Source organism: Neltuma alba, unplaced genomic scaffold (genome assembly GCF_004799145.2).
Source record: "Neltuma alba isolate B1F8T4 unplaced genomic scaffold, ASM479914v2 tig00010248_pilon, whole genome shotgun sequence".
In the NCBI taxonomy this organism is placed as follows: Eukaryota; Viridiplantae; Streptophyta; class Magnoliopsida; order Fabales; family Fabaceae; genus Neltuma; species Neltuma alba.
The window spans coordinates 210,680-230,461 of record NW_021635175.1 but is presented as its reverse complement, the minus strand read 5'-3'; the positions used below and the strand labels follow the sequence as shown (position 1 = coordinate 230,461).

General features: G+C 34.5%; 1 pseudogene; it reads right to left on the bottom strand.

Annotated features, from left to right (window-relative positions):
- Nucleotides 1-5,445: 5,445 nt before the first annotated feature.
- Nucleotides 5,446-19,782, bottom strand: part of LOC114755300 (tyrosine-specific transport protein 2-like) — a 147,009-nt pseudogene continuing 132,672 nt past the window's right edge.

Here is a 19,782-nt window from a genome sequence, read left to right as displayed (position 1 = left end):
CCTGAACCAAGGGAGAAAACATATCCCCAAGTGCTTCTTCTATCATCAATACAACTTGCCCAATCACTATCAGAAAAGCCAAATAATTTGAAATTTGATATTTTTGAGTACCAAATTCCAAAATCAATAGTGCCTGCAACATAACTAATGATTCTCTTGACAGCACCAAAATGATGTTTTGTGTTCATTTATTGATGAATATTGCAGCAAATATATAACCGTACACTGACTTGAAGGGCACGCCTAAATTTCTGAAAATAAACTGAATGTAAATAATAAATAAAAGAGAGTGGGCGAGTGGGGATATCGGATTACATGGGATTGGCTTTGACTTATTCAAACTGATAATAAAATAATTAAATAATTGACTCTAAAAAATAATTGAAGCATCAATCAACATAATAAGCTCATCGCCTCTTCTTTGTTGCTACTGGTAGATGAAAAAGGACAATATTGTCGCATGCACGACTTGGTGCGGGAAGCAGCCTTTATGTTGGAAAAGAAAATTCAAGTGATCATGGGGCCTGAAGAGAACCTAATAGCTTTAACAGAGAGGGGTTATATGAAAGGCACAACAAAATTATGTTGTCATGATATAAAGGAATACCCGAGTCAATTAAATTGTCCCGAACTTGAGCTTCTGTTTTTATCTAATGATGGTGGATGTTTACCTAAGTTTTCAGATGATTTTTTTATTAAGATGATAGAGCTCAAGGTGCTGCCCATAATACATACATCTATATTTGACAACCCCGAGTCTACTGCTGCCTCTATCAATGGATGGGTTAAAAAATCTTTGAACTTGTTGCTTGAGAGGATGGACCTTAAACAACATCTCTATTTTGGGAACACTGAAGATGCTTGACACTATTGAACTGTTATTTTGTGTAATCAAGGAGCTAACTGAAGAATTAGCAGAACTAAGAAGGTTAAGTTTGTTGGAAGTATCAGGGTGCAAAATAGGAAGCAATCCTTTTGAGGTGCTTGCAAGATGTTCCCAACTTGAACAGCTATATTTTGTTGAAAACAGTCTTCTAGAAATGGTGTCAAATGATCATAATGTTGTTATAATATTTCACCAAATTAGCTCCTCTCAGGTACCGTGAAGGTACCATCTTGAAAGTGGAAGTTCCATAGATATTTTGGATGATTATTGGATAAAAAAATTCACATCTATAAATGGTTTCAACGTCCCTACCTCAAATGAAGAAATGAAGAATATGGCACAAAATTTAGAGGTTCTTTTCTTGAAAAATGTCCAAAGAGATTGCAGAAACATCTTCCCTGATATGATTCCAATAGACAGAAAGTGTGAGTTAACAGAATTCTTACTTCATGATTCTGACAACATAGAATGCTTCATTGACACCAAAAATCATCCGCTACATCAAGCTACAACTGTTCTCTCCAGGTTGCTAAAGCTGAAAATCAAAACCATGAAGTGCTTCAACGCCTTGTACTATGGTCCGCCTCCTTTCGATCTTTTTGAGAACTTACAAGAGCTGTTTATAGTGGAATGTAGCCAATTGCGCTGTATTGACTCTATCGGCATGCTGAATTTTTGTCACCTCAAGCACCTACAATTGGAGGATTGTCCAAAGTTGACATCTATCTTGACATATTCTACTGCTCATACCATGTCATCGTTGGAAATTCTGAAAGTACGAGATTGCATTGCCCTATAGCATATAATAAAAGATGAGGAGGAAGATGATGATATTACTCCAACGGCTCCTATTTTCCCAAAATTGAAACAAGTCTGCGTCCAGGGATGTCCATATTTGGAATTCGTCATGCCAGCATCTTTAGTCGGTGGCCGTTTGCAGCTAGAGTCTCTCGAAGTAGAAGATGCTGGTCTGTTGAAAAATGTGTTCGGCAAATATGGACATGAAGAAGGTCAAAATCAAGGCGCATCTGACAGCAGGATTGATCTTCCAGTTCTGAAAGTATTGAAACTTAATGACTTGCCAAATATCACAAGCATCTGTCCGCAAAATTATCGCATAAGTTGGCCAGACGTTGCCAAACTATATAGAAAGAGATGTCCAAATTTGAGCATCACTTCTGATTTAGATTCAGGAGCAATTCAGCAAGGTGGTGGCAAGTCTAATGAGCAGGTAATGTAATTTTTTATTAGACGCACACGTTTAGGAACTAAGAAGAATGCACCTTAAATGGCTAATTATTTGTTTTCCATCATGATACTTTTATTTTACTGATCATGCGGGTAATTTTATAGGAGTTGGAACTTCGAGCAGAACAGAGGAGAGACATGGTTGTGCAAAGTGGTGCATAAGGCTTTGATCTTGAAGACTGCAAAATGGAAAGCATTTTCAACTGATATGGAATCAAAGTCATTATCCTTATCATGCCTCCAAAGTTTGATTATGGAGAATGTACCTAATTTGAGGTACACATGTGAGGGTCACAAACAACTTCACAACCTTCGAAGAGTAAAAATATATAAATGTGGAGAACTAAAATGCATTTTCTCACTCCGGATGATGACATACGTATCTGCATTGCGTGAACTAATCATAGAAGATTGTTCCCAGCTAGAGCAAATCATTGAGCATGAGTATTACGGTGGCCTGCACACCGGTACACTTAAACATGCACCTTTTTTTCTTTTGTTTTTCTTTATGATCGAAGGTAGTATTATTTTTGTAGATCTGATATAAAAGAATCTACGTGTAACTACTTTCAGGGCCATTTGGAGATAATTGCAATCTCCAAAAGGTTGCAGTAAAATTTTGTCCAATGTTAGGGTCGTTGTTCACTGTATCAACTGCTAAAACCTTGAAATTGATGAAGACTTTGAAGATAGAAGAGTGTTCTGGAATGAAAGTTCTACTGAAAGATGATAGTGCTGAAGCAGATAAAAGGAACGAAATAGTTGAAGAAGACGGTGGACAGGCTATCTTTCCAAGTCTTAGCTTCCTTAGTTTGAAAAGTCTATCAGAGCTCATCCATGTGTGGAAAGGGAGCAAGTTAAAAACTATAAAAGGTGTCATGTTTCCAGAATCATTCAATCTATCCAATCTTCAAAGCCTGACTGTAAAATCATGTCCAAGACTGAGATCGTTGTTCACAGTATTAACTGCAAAAACCTTCATGTGGTTGACCTCTTTGGAGATAATAGACTGCTCTGGATTGGAATATGTAGTAAAAGGCAAGAGTAAGGAAGTTTCTCAAGGTGACGCAGAAGAAATGCTTCCTCAGCTCAATGTTCTGTATTTAGGGAAGCTACCAAGTCTGATCATTATCCACCGAGGCATTAAGTTGCAATGTGAGCTATGTCACGTGCATGATTGTCCAAAGCTGAAACAAGCATTAACTGATGTTTTAAAGGCAGAAGACTTGCTTCAAGAATACAAAAGACCAGGTGAAAAATTCTTTTCAAATTTTTCAATGGAAAAGATTTGGGCCAAAAAAAACCATTTTACATAACTTATGAAACAATATATTGACTTATTGCTCTAACTGATGTGTGACTTTTTTTCTAAGTTAATTTCTGATTTCTGATTTCTGAAATTGCAATTAGAAGAGGAAGAAGGAGAGGAGGAAGAGGACAACAGTAATGTAACTGAGCAGAGTTCCACGAGCTGTCAAGAAAGCAAAGAAGTTGATGGGGCAGCTGTTGGGAATCCATCTGTGGATTCCTTGTCACCCACCATGGCTTCAGGTTCTAGTGAAGTTATTGCCATCCTCCAACACAAAGAAGCACCATCACATTCTGGATCAACTCATTCAAATGAAGATAGGAGCTTGGCTATTGTCCCTTCTAATATTCACGATGATAGCAGAGATAAGGAGAATCAGAAAGGCAATAATGTCATTCCAAGTGGATCTATGGCAACAGGTTCAAATTTTCACCTGCTCAAGCAGGATGGTACGGGGATGAATTTCTCTAATTGTTCTTTGTTTGGTTTTCTTTTTTTTTTTTTTTTTTCCCAATTTGTAATATTTATGAATACCTCTTTTCTTTTGTGTTTTTTTTTTTTTAAATCTACGTATTATACTGCGACTTCTTATCAATAAATGCTCCCTGAATATTTACCCTATGAGGTACAAGCAGCCGCAGAGGTTCTTCCCCACTCACAAGAAATTGAAATTGTTGACACTCAAGAAGGCCTCCCAGAGCAGAAATTTTGTCCAGTTGATTCAATGAACCTGCGAGAGGCGTATCCTAATTCCTATTACTATTTTTCTTCATTTGGTGGACTTCTCTTAAAAAATTATCCTTGTGGTTGTTGTAGTTTCACTCAATCGTTAACTATGCCCCCATGTATCTTAACATGTTAATTTGATCCCCGACATCAACATGCATGATTTATGACACCAAAAAAATCAATCTAAATTTTACTGATGCATCTAATTATATGGAATTTTGATGTTATGCCAACAAATGCAGAAAAAGAAGAAATTGAAGTAACTTTGACTTTCTTACATGCTTTGTGATGCAAACCGTTTTAAGTAACTCAAGTTAATTGATTTGGAGATGAATCTAATAAGCCGTGTATATAAAATTTAAGGAATTACTGCCAGAAGTATAATAGCAAATGAAACAGTTAATAAACCTTCTTTTTTTTTCCCCCCATCTATAGCTGCTCAATTAAGAATTTTTGAATTATGGGGACCAAATTAAATTTAGCCTTATCCATGGGTATTGAGATCTGGTATCAACTCCCTCCTCCAAACCTTATAATTTAACTCGTGGCGTTTTTCTTTAGGTTTATCAAAATAAGTTCATTTATGAAGGTAACATAGAAAATGAAATTTATCATTTGGAAATTATTGCAGAGTTGCACGAAAAGTGGTAAGGGAGGCCTTCATAAAGATCCTGGACTGGAAGAATCAAAACTGGGAACATCAACACAGGTAGGCTCATCACACTCTTCATTATAGCAATAACATTTTTTAGAGTACAACGTAAAAGGCTAAAATTGGTGGTTGGTACACAGGAGTTGATCGATAAAGAATCACAGGTTGAACTTAATGCAAATGTTGCAAAGGTTCAAGACGCTACAGAGGTTCATCCTCAATCAAAAGAATTTGATGTAATAATTGGCTCAGTGACTCGAGAGAGTTGTGTTTTGAGTCCTGTTACTTGCATTTACATCAATAAATTACTTTCATTTTAGGTTTATAAAATTAAGTTCATCACTGAAGTTAAACTTAGAAAGTAATACCTATCATTTGTCATATAATGCACAGAGTAACATGGAAATAGCAAAGGTCGGTTTTCAAAAAGATTCTGCACCAGAAGAATCAGCACTCAGAACTGCATCAGAGGTAACTTCATCACCTGCTTCTTGATGGGATAACATTATAAAGAGGACAACCTAAAATGCTATGATTTTTCGTTCCATTTACAGGTGTTGATTGACAAACAGCCGCAGATTGTGACCGACCCGCAACAAGCTCCTCAAGAATACAAAGGTATCATTTGAATTGCTCAGAAGAATTAATATATCTCCCCAGATTTCTCATCATTTAATGACTTCAAAATATCAGTAGGAATGTTTCCAAGGTTCAAATAAGCTGCAAACTACAACTAGAGTATCCAACTTTCTCCAATTTTATATAACGAAATTGGCATCAATTTTATCTGCAGGGTCTCTTCCTCTGCCAGGGCAATCAGCAACGCATTCACCAAGTAGCAGCATCACTACCACTCCCCTCACTGCAGAAGCAGCAACTTCATCTTCACCTCACGCAGAGGAGTTGGTTGATTTTCATCGTCTCTTTATGATTAAGGAAACACGGGCTCGCTTACTCAAAGAAGCATTTGTCAATTATCCTCATCTATGGGAATGGAAACTCTCACAGAGGACTCTCAGGATTTGCAAGGTGGGATACGAGTCTTTGGCTGACATGTTGGCATTTTTAGAATCAGGGACACCAAAGACCATGGATGATTCAAAGATGGAGCAATTTGAAAATCTATGTTATGAACTGGAATACGTTGGCTTTAACAAGATGTGGCTGGCATCTATTCGCCAAAGAGTGATGGATATGCAAGCGAATATCACAAGAAGTTGAAGCAGCTGGATCAGTTGGAGTCTCAAATTAACACCTTAGAAGAACAACTTAGTGATGCGAGAGCAGGCTCGGCCAGTGTGAAGGATGATCTTTCAATACCTGGCGATGCGTTTGGCTTTAAGCATGGTTGTATAGGGAAGTGTAACTCTTTGGGGTCAACCTATTTGCATGAACTTTGACTTGGCGTGTGTGCGTTTTGGTCATACTTTACCTTTCCAAAACCTTTCAACGACATGACAGAGATTATCATTTTCACTGAATCTTATCTTGGATTACAAATATTTGTAGTAATCACTGTTCTTGAACCGGTATGCATTCATCATACATTGAATAATATATGTTATATTTGCATGTTCTTTAGTTCTTATGCCTCAAACCCAGATCCCTCCCACTATGATCCTAACTTCGTTATTTCTATTATTACAAATTACTATAAATAAATGGTTAGAATGGAGGGGGAAAAAACATGATAATTAAATCAAAATAAACTTCAATCGGATATTACGTATATACTTTTTATATCATTCTATCTCGTCTAACTAAAATCTTCAATCCTGTTTAGGCCTCACCGTTGATTGAGGCGCTAATGAGTAAAAAGAAAAAAAAAAGAAAAGATTAATGGAAAAATAATAATAAATAAAAGTTCTGAGTTTTTTTTTTTTTTTGTAAATTTCACATGTTGATTTTAATTAATTGTGGCATCGTTTTTCTTTGAGTAACTACTTTCAATTTGTTTCTTTTTTTTTTTTTTGGTGGGGGTAATAAGCAAGTTGGTAGTAAAACTCCCTTTTTTTGTCCAAACTTGATAACAAGCAAAATTGATAGATCGGATCAGATCAGAACCCAATCTAAAGTCTTATATGATTTTGGATTAGGTTGGCTTTGACAATACATAATCTGGTCCAGTCCGTTAATAATCAAAAGTCAAACTGGACTGGATGTGGTCCATCGGATTATCTGGATTGGTCCAAATAGTCCATAACCTTAATTTTTTCTTTTCAATTTTTTCTTTATGGGAATCAATATTTCATACTAATTAACACAATGAGGACAACAAAAAACCTATAATCATATAAAAATCATCCCAAAACATTAAGACTTAATTATGAATCATAAGAATTTCCAACAATATTAAGTAACAATCAAAAACAACATTTTGATTTACAAAATTTTTTTAAAAAAAATCACCAAGTCCAAAATGGACTAGTCCAGGTGATCTAACCACTTGATCTTGAACCCAATCCAATCTGACCAACTAGTCTGGTCTATTTTTATCACATTATTTAGTTGGACTAGACCGGACTCAACTAGATCACTTCAAGTTGAAGTTGAACTAAACTGGATTATCGGACTTTTGTACACCTCTAATAACAAGATTTAAATAATAATTGATTGATAGGCTAAACATAATTTTTCAAATGATGGTTGACAAGTTAAGCGGTTTCGCCACCTGACCCTTTGATGAGCAACTCCTATTTTCCCCCTTTCTGAAAATAAGATTTAGATGACCTCACAATTGAAGACACTTCTAGGAAAATACCAAAATATTATTTACCAATACAGCTATTACCTTCAACACAACATTTGAACCTAGTTCTTGTAAAACAAGTACTTCCATGAGTCATTTTAATAAGATTTTTTTTTTCAGAATTCTCCTAGTCTTATTTATAAGAAACATCATCTTCTTATCTGAAACATTTATTAAAATTTTACTTTTATACTCTCGTTAAAAAAAATACTTCTCCTATACTAAATGTAAGAACTAGATAGCTGATAAAAAAAAATGTAAGAACTAGATAGAAAGTATTTATTATTTTTTAATTAATTTATCAAATTTAAAAGGACATATATAAAATGATGTTGTATAGGCATATTATAGAAAAATCAGGTCACTTTTATTAGATTTAAATAATTTACTGAAATTAATTAAATAGCTAGAAGCAAATGAGTATGTATTTAACAAAACCTCGGCTCCTGTTGAATCCTTCTGCTTCAAGTACACAACAAAAAGCAGATTTTAAGGAACAATCTGGGGGTGCAAGATGAGTAGAGATAGATATATTTTGTATGGAACCATTCATTTCAAAGCACTTCTTTACATTATACTCCTCCAGTCCTTAATATAGGACTCAATTCTTAAGTTGGTTTTGGTCCTAAATATAAGATTTATTTCTTATATTTATCAATTTTCTCTAAATTATCCCTATAGATACTCCCTCAACTATAATCAAATAGAAGAGGGAGAGGGTATTAAAAAAGATGATTATGGTATTTTAGGAAAAATGTGTCACTTTTCTTATAATTAACTAACTTACCTAACTTTCTTAATCTAATCAAATTAGTTAAATGGGTCTTATATTAAAGACTGGAGGAGTACTGAGATATAGTTCATTCATCATCAAAAAATGGAAAAAAGAAAATTAAATCTTTTGAAAGCCCTGAAAGTGCTCAAGCAATTCAGAAAGAACAACACATCCAGCATCTCCAAGAACCAGCAATAGAGCGATCTTCCCTCCGGGAACTAGGTCAGGTAGTTTTACAGGTGCAGATGAATCTGAATTCGAATTTGAGTACCTATCAGACCAGGAAATTGCAGCTGGAATAATTCCAAAGAGCACCAACACTACAAATTGAAATGAAACTATGAGAAAAACTTGCTGCACCAGAATTAATCCCCAATAAAAAAAACTATGAATTATATAGAAAAAATAAATAATGGACATAGTCCCATTTTTCAGGCTGAACATTAACTTGATGGAAAAAATCAACAAACAAAGGCAATGAGACATGCCCAGGCATTCATTGTTGATATACCTCCATATGTTCCAGCAAAGTCTAAGGCTTTGAAAAATATTTCGGGGTCCAACAATGAAAGTACCAGCGGTGGGACTAAAGCTAAAACAAATGGCAGGGGCTTGTTTTGACCAGATGGGAACTGCAAGACTGAAAATCCAAATAATTAACATGACAAAATGATATAATTCTTCAGTAGTCTTATGCACTACAATGGAGAAATGATGCTAAAGGCCATCTAGCCTAGTGGCATGGATGCTCCATAGTCAGGAGTTTGATCCTATTTCTAATCTCAATCTGATAATGTCTGCCTCTTTAATTTAAAAACAATAGACAGAAGATTAAAGGTCAATCCTAGTTGCAGCATAACTCAATTAACTTGAAAATTCAGTAGAAGGTATAGACGGTTTCTATTTTGTCCATGTTCGTACCCTAAATGATCTTTTCATTACATAGTTGAGATCTTATGTCAGCTGCAGCAAGTCCAACCCGCTAGGCCTAAGCATTATTTGACATCTATTGGAACAAAGCAATAGATTCAAGGCTATTAAAAAATGTGATACCCACACACACACACATATATAGTGAAACATAAAGCGAGATAATCATGAAAAAGTTATCAAACTCTCAGCTCTACGTTATTACCGAACCCCCAGAAAAAAAGGGGCACTTACAGTCTGCAAGAAAGTCTGACAAAGCCAAAAAAAATCTGATGTAAGATCTTACAATTGCAAGAAGCGAAAATGCTTCAACTATAGGCTGCAGAATCAGATGCCAAAACTTCAGGTGTCTTTATTATAGTTCAGGCTAAAAAATATGTGAAATTTTGTGCGGACTCACTCCAACTATTTTGTGGATCTCAATTGTTGTAATGGGTCCACTCCCATTTCATTATTACCAAAAGTTCCAAGGATAACAGCATTCCAGACCAGAAAGAGAGAAAGAGGAATACCGGTGCCTAGGACAATTGCACTCCTGCAATTGTTAGAAAATTCGAATATAAGCCAAGACAATCCTTAGGGTAAACAACATCTGGAGCATTCCGTCAACTAGAATGTGCTGAGCAGTTCAAACAACAGCATAAGTTGGTAGGTAAAAGACCATAAATAGTTATGTTGTAATTTGTTAATTAATATGCTCCCTCACACTACAGATCTTTTGGGCTGAAATAATAGGCAAAGCAGAAACCTCCCGTACATTTGTATTTTAAACTTAATTTCGGACCAAAAAAGACACAAGATGAAGGAACAGAGACAATCATGAGTTTGTCTATTAATAAGCAATATAAACAGGATCATATGATTTGGTGAATGAGCCATTTCAAGAGGAAGAAGAAACTCCAACCGAAAACAATTCATCATAAAATTATTAAATCAAAGGCAATAGAATAGAAAAAGAGAAGAACCCAACTATGGGTTGCTAAAAAAGTGAGTCATAAGCCACAAATAAGTTCACAACCAAATTATTCTTTCCTTTATATTGCCTATCTTCTGAACACTTCCATTTTTGTTAAATACCCAAGAAGCAAGGAAATAGCACGGAATATACAAAAATCATCAAAGGAGAAAAGAAAGAACTATACACATGATGTGATCCTATTGACATGAAACCTTATTTATAAGCTTTAGTTAGGGTTTCTCATTTTCTTTTTATTTTTTATTTTTTCTCAATTATGGCTCATAACATTATTTTCTATTTAAGCATAAAATCATCATTAATTTGTCATTTTTTAATTTTTCTTTTTTATTCTTTTCATAATTGTGGCTTCAAAGAATATTTCCAACAAGGGAACTCAAACTAAATAAGACAGAAAAGTAAGAAAGGGAAAGCTATGTTAGCGTGAGTTCCAAGTTTGAAACCTGGCAATAAGGTATAATGAAAAGTTAAAGAGGCCAAAGTTGAGTATAAGTGAGGATATTCTCTTCAGTTGATCTCTCATTAAAAGTAAGGATAGAGGTTTGACCCAAAAATTTCGAGGACGAAATTTTTTTTGAGAGGGAGATAATTGTCACATCCCAAATTTTGGGTCTAGAAGTACCGAAATTAGCCTGAATTGGGTAGGTTACTAAACTTTTTTTGGCAGAAGTCCCAGAAATTCCTCAGAAGGATAACAGGATTCCCAAGGACTAAATCGCAAAAGGAAAGTTTTCTAGGATTGAGAACAGAGGAAGTTAGAGACTTGGAAGAAGTCTCAGGGCCCAGGAATGAGAAATAGAGATAAATGTAGGCCAAAGGTTATGTTGAAAGCCTCAATGAGGTAAATTTGAGGTTATGCCAAACCAGGGACAAAATCATAATTTTACTAAGTTTTGGGTTGGTTAAAATAGAAATTATGCCTGAAAATCCCAGAAAAATCCAAGAAAATGGGAAATGGTAGGTTAAGACTTGAACACTTAATAAAAATTTCAGAAAAATAAGAATGAGGTTGGGAGGCATGCAAGAGACTAAAAATGATGACAATGCCCTTAGAAGGAATTTGTGGAATTCTTAAGGTTTTGACTGATTTTGAATGTGATTGAAAATGAATTATTTAAAGTATAGGGAGGCCTCAGATAATCAGACAAAATGGGAGAAAAATACTTGAAGAATTATCACAGGTTTTAAAAATAATTCCGTCACCAGAAAGCGAAGAGGTTGGTTTTAATGGAATTTAAAACCTATTTACATACTATCCAGGAAAAGTCAAAGTCAAATGTCTAGATGTTGACTTTTGACTTAACAAAAATTAGAGGAATTCTTCATGATGAATGAATAGTATTGGTACTCAGAGATAAATTCTCGGAGTTGTGGACTGGTAGAAAGAATTCGGTCAAGATCACTCCGAAATAAATATTATTAATTATTTTAATTATTTTAATGCAAGAACAAGGGAAGAGCATCACTTTCTCTTTAGGCATGTTATATAATGCTATGTGGATTTATTTGAAGTGAGAAAATAGTCCCATAACATGTCCCAGTGGTCCCGGGAAAGTCAGGAACCAAAAAAGTACCTTATACGGTGTAGAATGGCAAGATAGTGGAGGAATACCTAAGAGTTGTATTTTGCATGAATTTTTCCTCCCTATTTTAATGCCTTAATGATGAAGTAATATGGAAGAGACAAGTGTACGGTTAGATGGGAAAAAGAAGGTATTACGTGTACGGTTAGATACAAGACACGTGTACAACCGGCTGCAAAACATATGTATGGTTGGATCGGGGACATGTGGCTTGATGATGTAAGTATGATGTCATCATGATGAGGTCAGCATGATGTCATAGGACACTTGTCACCATAAGATTAAAAGAGAAAATGGACGGTCCAGATCAAGCCACATATTTTTAAGATCAACGTTTCAAATTCAGTGTTTTTTTCTATAAATACCCCCCTCCCCTCCCTCATTTTCGTCCAACCTAGAGGAAACCTTGGGGAAGCTCTGGCAAAATGGTTTCTAGAGAGAGAAATAAGAGGGAGAAAGAAAGGCCAAGTGGTCATATGCAAGATCAAGCTCTAAAACAAGGTATGTTCATAGTTTTGATATAGTTTTCACTACCCTTATTGTTGCTGAGCTTTGTTATAGATTTTAATGATTTTTGGGAGCTTAAAACTCTAAGAGGACATGCTACATGAAATTCTTAAGAATAAGGGGAGATGAAATTGATGTTAGAATAATGTTTAAAGGCTTGAAAGGAATAAGAATCAAGTGGTTTATGTCAAAATTGGTTGAATTTCATGATTGTACAACTTGAGTACTAATTTGGCCAGACTTGGATCTTATGCCTAGGATGTGATTTGATTATTTTAATACTTCCAACATATTTAAAATAAAAAAATTGTACGGGATAAAGGTGAGAAAACAAGTTTGGAAGCGTTGGAATTGAAAATGAAAATTTTAGATCCTAAAGGCATACTATTCGGTCAAGGTTGGTTCATAGGGAAGGAGTTTGATTTTGAGCTTAGAAATAGATTCTGCATGCAAAATTATATAGGAGTAGCATGTGGAATTAATTTTAAAAATATTGTAAATCAAGCTCAAAAGTTATAAGTTAATATAGTTCAGAGAAAACAAAGTGTTGATGTTGTTGATTACCATGGCTCTAATAAATGAATGGAAATGATGTGTTGATGCATTTAGGGTCATGAGACATTGAGGAAGATGAATGGCAAAGATTGATCAAGCAACCTTAATGGTTGGTAGCAAAAGAGGGCAAGAGGAAGTAAAGAGAAAGTTTAAAGACACAAGGTAGCAAACTTGACCTTACTCTTATGTGCTTGGTATTTGCTTGCATGTATGACATGTTTCTATATTATATGATTTTATGAACTCGTGTTGTGATTATGAATGTGTTTGAAATATGTCATAGGCCTATATGTTTTATGATAAATGCATGATAATTTCCAAACATATCATTATGTTATAAAGATGTTAAGTTACAAGTATGTTATAAATGCCAAACTTGTCATGTATGTTTGGGATGGTTATTGTTTGCTACTGAGATTCTCCCGAATCTCACCATCTCTTAACCAACCATAATAGGTGATATGATCAAGCGAAGGATACTGAAGTGGAAGCAAGGAAAGAAGAAAAGATTTAGGAAAATTGTTGTATTATGTTATACACTGTATATACCAATGTATGTTGTAAATCCACCATTGATGGTATGTGATGATAAATGATAATGTTGGCTTGTGTAATTAGCTATGATAATGTATGGGAATAGTTAGTGTATGAATGGAATGTTATTATGTATGGAAAGTTTTAATCATGAACTGTTAGTGCAAGTTAAGGGATAAGCTATCTCTAATTAAGCAACAAAATATTGACAGAGTAGAAGTATGACAAATGACTGACTTTGGCCATGAAATTTGGCATGATTAAAGTACACATCCCGAAATTTAAAACAAGTGATAGATCATTTAAAATGAATGTGTGTGCTAAGAGTTATGATTGCTCAAAGTTGAACTAAAAATCTAAAATTTACCAGTAAACAGTAACTTGAGAACCAATCACAAAGTTCAATCTATATGCTTGTTTTGTGAATCACTTGAGCCATAACGTTTCCAAATGCATATTCTGAGGGGTTAAAGATTGAATGTTTCATTTTGGTATCATAGTAAAGGTTTTGGCAATTGTTTAAATAGAACAAAGGCTCTAGTAAAGGTTTTGATAAAGGTATAAACGAAGCACTGGTTCAAGCAAAACCCGGTATGAGTAAAATTTCTATCAAAGAAAGTGATGGGTCACTAGAATTGGTCCAACTAAGGTTATGAGATTAAGGTGATTTCTCCAGGGGAAATGGACACAGAGGAGAAGTAAGGAATGATAGAAAGTAACCTAAGAGATAGGTAGTCATTGCTAAGAGATTCTCCCGAGAAAAGGAATGATTGAGCTAAGAAAGCTTAACTGGGGTATAAGTCAAAGTCAAAAAACTCCCCTAGAGAGTAATGGCTAAGAGTATAATAAGTTTAATAAGGGTAGAAGTCTATACCCTAATAGGGAAGAAGGACGACAACCTAAACCTTAAGTAATTGATGTGACCTCAATAGAGGCAAGGTAATAGGACAAGTTGCTTATGGTTTGTTCAAATCCCTGAATAGAGGTAGAAACCCCTAAAGGATAGTAAACCAACAGGGATAGAGATTAGATGATATTGAATGAAAAATTGATGATAAGTGAGGTGCCTGGCTTGGACACAACACAGCAAGGTGATTAAATATTTGCTATGTGATGCGATTAGTGTATCATGATCAATACCTTATCATAGAAATGATTGGTCAAAAGGTAAAGAAAGTTAGAAAGAGTAGAGTTAGGCAAGATCCTTCTTAAGGATAGAGTTCAACATAAGAGTTGAACATAAATAGATGAGAATGTGAAAACTAATGGTTGCACTAGAAACTGATTTATAAAGAGAGATAAGTAAGTTCCTGATGATGCCTAGAGCCCGATTATGCTTATATACTTGATAAATAGTATTCTTTTATAAATACCACTGCTATAGTGATCGAATGAGTCAAGTTGAAAGGCTCCCTTAATAGAGATTTGACATGAAAGAATGTGTTGGGATAGAGATTAAGTAACCGGCAAGTCTTGGCCATAGAATGTCTCTCAATTTGAGAGCTGGTTCTCCAGCTTAGGGTTAACGTAGCTCTATTAGGGGTGAGTTGTTCTCTGAAAAGGGAGTGATTCTCTGACACAAGGTAACAAACTTGACTTTACTCTTATATGCTTGGTATTTGCTTACATGTATGACTTGTTTCTATGTTATATGATTTTATAAACTCATGTGTAGTGATTGTGAATGTGTTTGAAATATATCATAGGCCTATGTGTTCTATGATAAATGCACGATGATTTCCAAACATGTCATTCTGTTATAGAGGTGTTAAGTTGCAAGCATGTTATAAATGCTAAGCTTGCTATGTATGTTTGGGTAGTTATCTTTTACTATTGAGATTCTCTCGAATCTTACCCCTCCCCAATCAACTATTTAGGTCAAGTATGATAGACAATGATTGCATGAAGGAGAGCATGAGAAGGAAGAAGAAGAAAGTGGAGAATTATTCATATTAATGAATGAAGCTATTGGTTGATGTATAATTCTCCTATTATGTAAATTATATATATGAATGCTAATGATGCAATGTATTTGTTTAGAATATTTATGGCATGAATGGAAAGGTATAAGAATCAATGGGAAAAGATAGGGCCAAGCTATGCATGCCAAAACAAGAAAAAGAATTAAAACAAGCATTGAAACATCCTTTCTTTAACCCCTCAAAGTATGCACTTAGAAGCGTTATGGCTCAGCAGATCACAAAAGAAGCCCGTAGATTGAAAATTTACAATTGGTCCTCGGGTTACTATTCACTGTTTAAATTTCTGATTATAGGTCCAATCTCGAAAAATCATAACTAATTCTATAAGAATCATATTGAGGTGCTCTAAAATTCTACTTGAAACTCTTTCAATTCTCTAGAGGAGAAAAACATGAAACTGGATTTATCCTTGCCCAATTCATACAGTTTATTCCATGAAAATCACTGTTCATTAGGTTAATTCTAGGTCTTTCAGATTTCTTGTTTCAATTTTGGAAATTTGTATCTCTTAGTGTACACATCCAATTGAGGTAATCTACCTATCATTTTAAAGCTTAGGATGTGTATAATATGTTTGCCAAGTTTCATGGCTTAACTCATACATTTGATAGCTCAAACTAGAGCTGAAAACTGACTGCTTTAAGACCTACGTTTTATCCATTGGACAATTCTTGCTTTAATTCTTTTTATTGTTTTGGCATGCATAGCTTGGCCCTATCCTTTCCCATTCATTCTTATACCTTTCCATTCATGCCATAAAAATTCTAAACAAATACATTGCATCATTGGCATTCATATACATAATTTACATAATAAGAGAATTATACATTAACCAATAGCTTTATTTATTAACATGAATAATTCTCCATTTTTTTCTCCTTCCTTCTCATGTTCTCCTTCATGCAATCATTGTCCATCATACTTGACCTAAATAGTTGGTTATGAGGGGTAAGATTCGGGAGAATCTTAGTAGTAAATAATAACCACCCAAACATACATGGCAAGCTTGGCATTTATAACATGCTTGCAACTTAACACCTCTATAACAGAATGACATGTTAAGAAATCATCGTGCATTTATCATAGAACACATAGGCCTATGGCATATTTCAAACGCATTCACAATCAAAACACATTAGTTCATAACATAAAAACAAGTCATACATGCAAGCAAATACCAAGCACATAAGAGTAAGGTCAAGTTTGCTACCTTATGTCCTTAAGCTTTCTTCTTACTCCTTTTTGCTTCTCACTATTAAGATTGCTTGCTCAACCATATCCAAACCTTCTCTTGGATGCATCAAGGTCTTAATCACAGCCACAAGGGTCACATTACTCATTAGGGCCAAGAATTACACAATATGGAAGACTTATGTCCTTAAACTTAATCTATTTTTCCTTAATTTATAATATAGTGTTATAGCTTTGTAAAAATTGTTCCCTTAGGCCAATCCTATACAATTTTACCCAAGGAATCCAAATATAAGCTTAGATTCATCAAAATGCAGCTCCTTGCCCTGGTCCTAGGCCAAAACCGAAATCTGTCATTTAATTTCCAGTCTTGACTCCAATGCTTCCAACTTTATTCTTTCATCTTATCCCCACACAATTTTTCATTTTAAACACATTGGAAGCATAAAAATCATCAAAATCACATCCTAGGCATAAGAACCAGGTCTGACCGAAACATTTCCTTAAGGTACACAACCATGAAATTCAACCAATTTCAGCATAAAACCGCCTGATTTGTGTTCCTTTCAAGCCTTTGAACATTATTCTAACATCAATTTCATCTTCTCCTACCCTTAAGAATTTCATGCAGCATAACCCCCTAGGGTTTCAAGTTCCCAAAAATCATTAAAATCCATAACCAAGCTCAACAACAACAAGGATAGTGAAAACTACATCAAAACCATGAACATACCTTGTTTTAGAGCTTGATCTTGCATATGACCACTTGGCCTTTATTTCTCCCTCTTCTTTCTCTCTCTAGAAACTATTTTGCCAGAACTTTTCCAAGGTTTTCCTCTAGGTTGGACGAAAATGAGGGAGGGGAGGGGGTTATTTATAGAAAACAAGACTGAATCTGGGTCGTTAATCTTAAAAATATGTGGCTTGATCTGGACCATCCATTTTCTCTTTTAATTTTATGGTGACAAGTGTCCCATAACATCATGCTTACATCATCAATCCACATGCTTTTAATCCAACCGTACACGTGTCTTGCATCCAGCCGTACGCGTAATACCTTCTTTTCCCATCTAACCATACACTTGTCTCCTCTATATTCCTTCATCATTTTTGGAATTAAAAAGGGAGGAAATTAATCTAAAATTCGTGCAAAATACAATCCTTAGGCATTCCTTCATCTATCTTGTCATTCTACACCGTATAGGGTACTTTTTGAGATCATGACTTTCCCGGGACCATTGGGATATGTTATGGCATCATTTTCTCTCCTCAAATAAATCCACATAGCATTATATAACATGCCCAAAGAGAGGGTGATGCTCTTCCCTTGTTCTTCCACTAAAATAATTAATAATATTTATTTCGGAGTGATCTTGACCGAATTCTTTCTACCGGTCCACAGCTCTGAGAATCTATCTCTGGGTACCAATACTATTCATTCATCACAAAGAATTCCTCTAATTTTTCTTAAATCAAAAGTCAACCTCTAGACATTTAACTTTGGCTTTCCTCGAATAGCATGTAAATATGCTTTAAATTCTATTAAAGCCAACCTCTTCACTTTCTGGGGACGAAATTATTTTTACAACCTGTGATAATTCCTCAAGTATTTTTTTTTTCATTTTCTTCCAATTATCTAAGGCCTCCCTATACTTTAAATAATTTATTTTTGAAAATATTCCAAATCAGTCAAAACCCTGGGAATTCCACAATTTCCTTCTAGGGGTATTTTCATCATTGTTAGCCTCATACGAGACTCTGAACCTTATTTTCATTTTTCTGGAATTTTTCTGAAGTGTTCAGGCCTTAACTTACCATTTTTCTGGGATTTTCAGGCATAATTTTTATTTTTGCCCTTACAACCCAAAACTTTACAAAATTATAATTTTGCCCCTGATTTGGCTTAACCTCAAAATTCACCTCATTGAGGCCTCCAACATAACCTTTGACCCATATTTATCTCTATTTCTTATTCCTGGGCCTTAACACTTCTTCTCAGTTTCTAACTTCCTCTGTTCTCAATCCCGGAAAACTTTCTCTTTGCAATTTAATCCTTCGAAATCATGCTGTCCTTCTAAGGAATCTCTGGGACCTCTGCCAAAGAGGGTCTAGTAGCCTGTCCAATTCAGATTAATTTTGGTACTTCTAGGTCTAAAATTTAGAATGTGACGTATCCAACCCACACTTCCTAATTTAAAGGACATTCAATATTTAACCACATCTTTTCTTTTTATTATCCATTATGATAGAAAAGATATTTTTTCTTGATTTTTCTTTTTTGGGAGATTTTAAAACTTGGCCTCCAAGCAAGAATCAAGGAGAATTTTTCTATTTTTCTATTTATTATTTTTAATTTTTTTTTATTATTTAGTGGGCTCGAACAAAATAGGATGTTTACACAATATATCAAGGTTGTGGCATCATTGAACAAGATCAAGGACATGTTTATGCCAAGATTTCACTTAGATAAATATCAAACTTATTCGTAATTTATTTGTATTGTTGTCTATCACTCATTCCTATATTCACAATCCCATTTCGAAGTGTCTGGATGAAATATCTAGTAAGAAATTATGGATATGCTTTTAATATGGATGATCTGTAATATATGGATTATGGGACATTTGGTCAATGATCTGTATGAGTTCTGTTGGCCAAAAAAAAAAAAAGAATGGGAGTCCTTATTTTTACGTTTTTGAAGAAGGTCTTGAGCACAATTAGGTAATCAGGTTACTAATATATATATATAATGGCAAATTTTCAATCACAAATGGTGTTACTCCTTTGGTCTTACTTATAAGACAGATAGAGAAGTTTTTTTTTGTTCTATTTATATGTCACCTCATTAAATTGTTAATATGGATATACTATTTTGTTCTTCATTTATTATAGTATAGATCATTATTTTTTTAAAGGTGTGTATATTAAAAAGGGATTAATTTGCAATTAGTTTCAAGTCCAATATAACTTGGGGATACCCTTGTTTCATCTTAAAAAAAGAAAGAGGGATTAACTTGAAGAGTCATTATATTTTAAAAAATTAATGCAGTTTAAGGTTATTATAAATAGGACCAAAGGAATATTTTAAAAAAAAAATAGAAGACATGATTATGTGTGATTTGAAAACTTCACATAATAAATATCTCGTAAATAGTTTCCTTTGCTTTATGCAATCC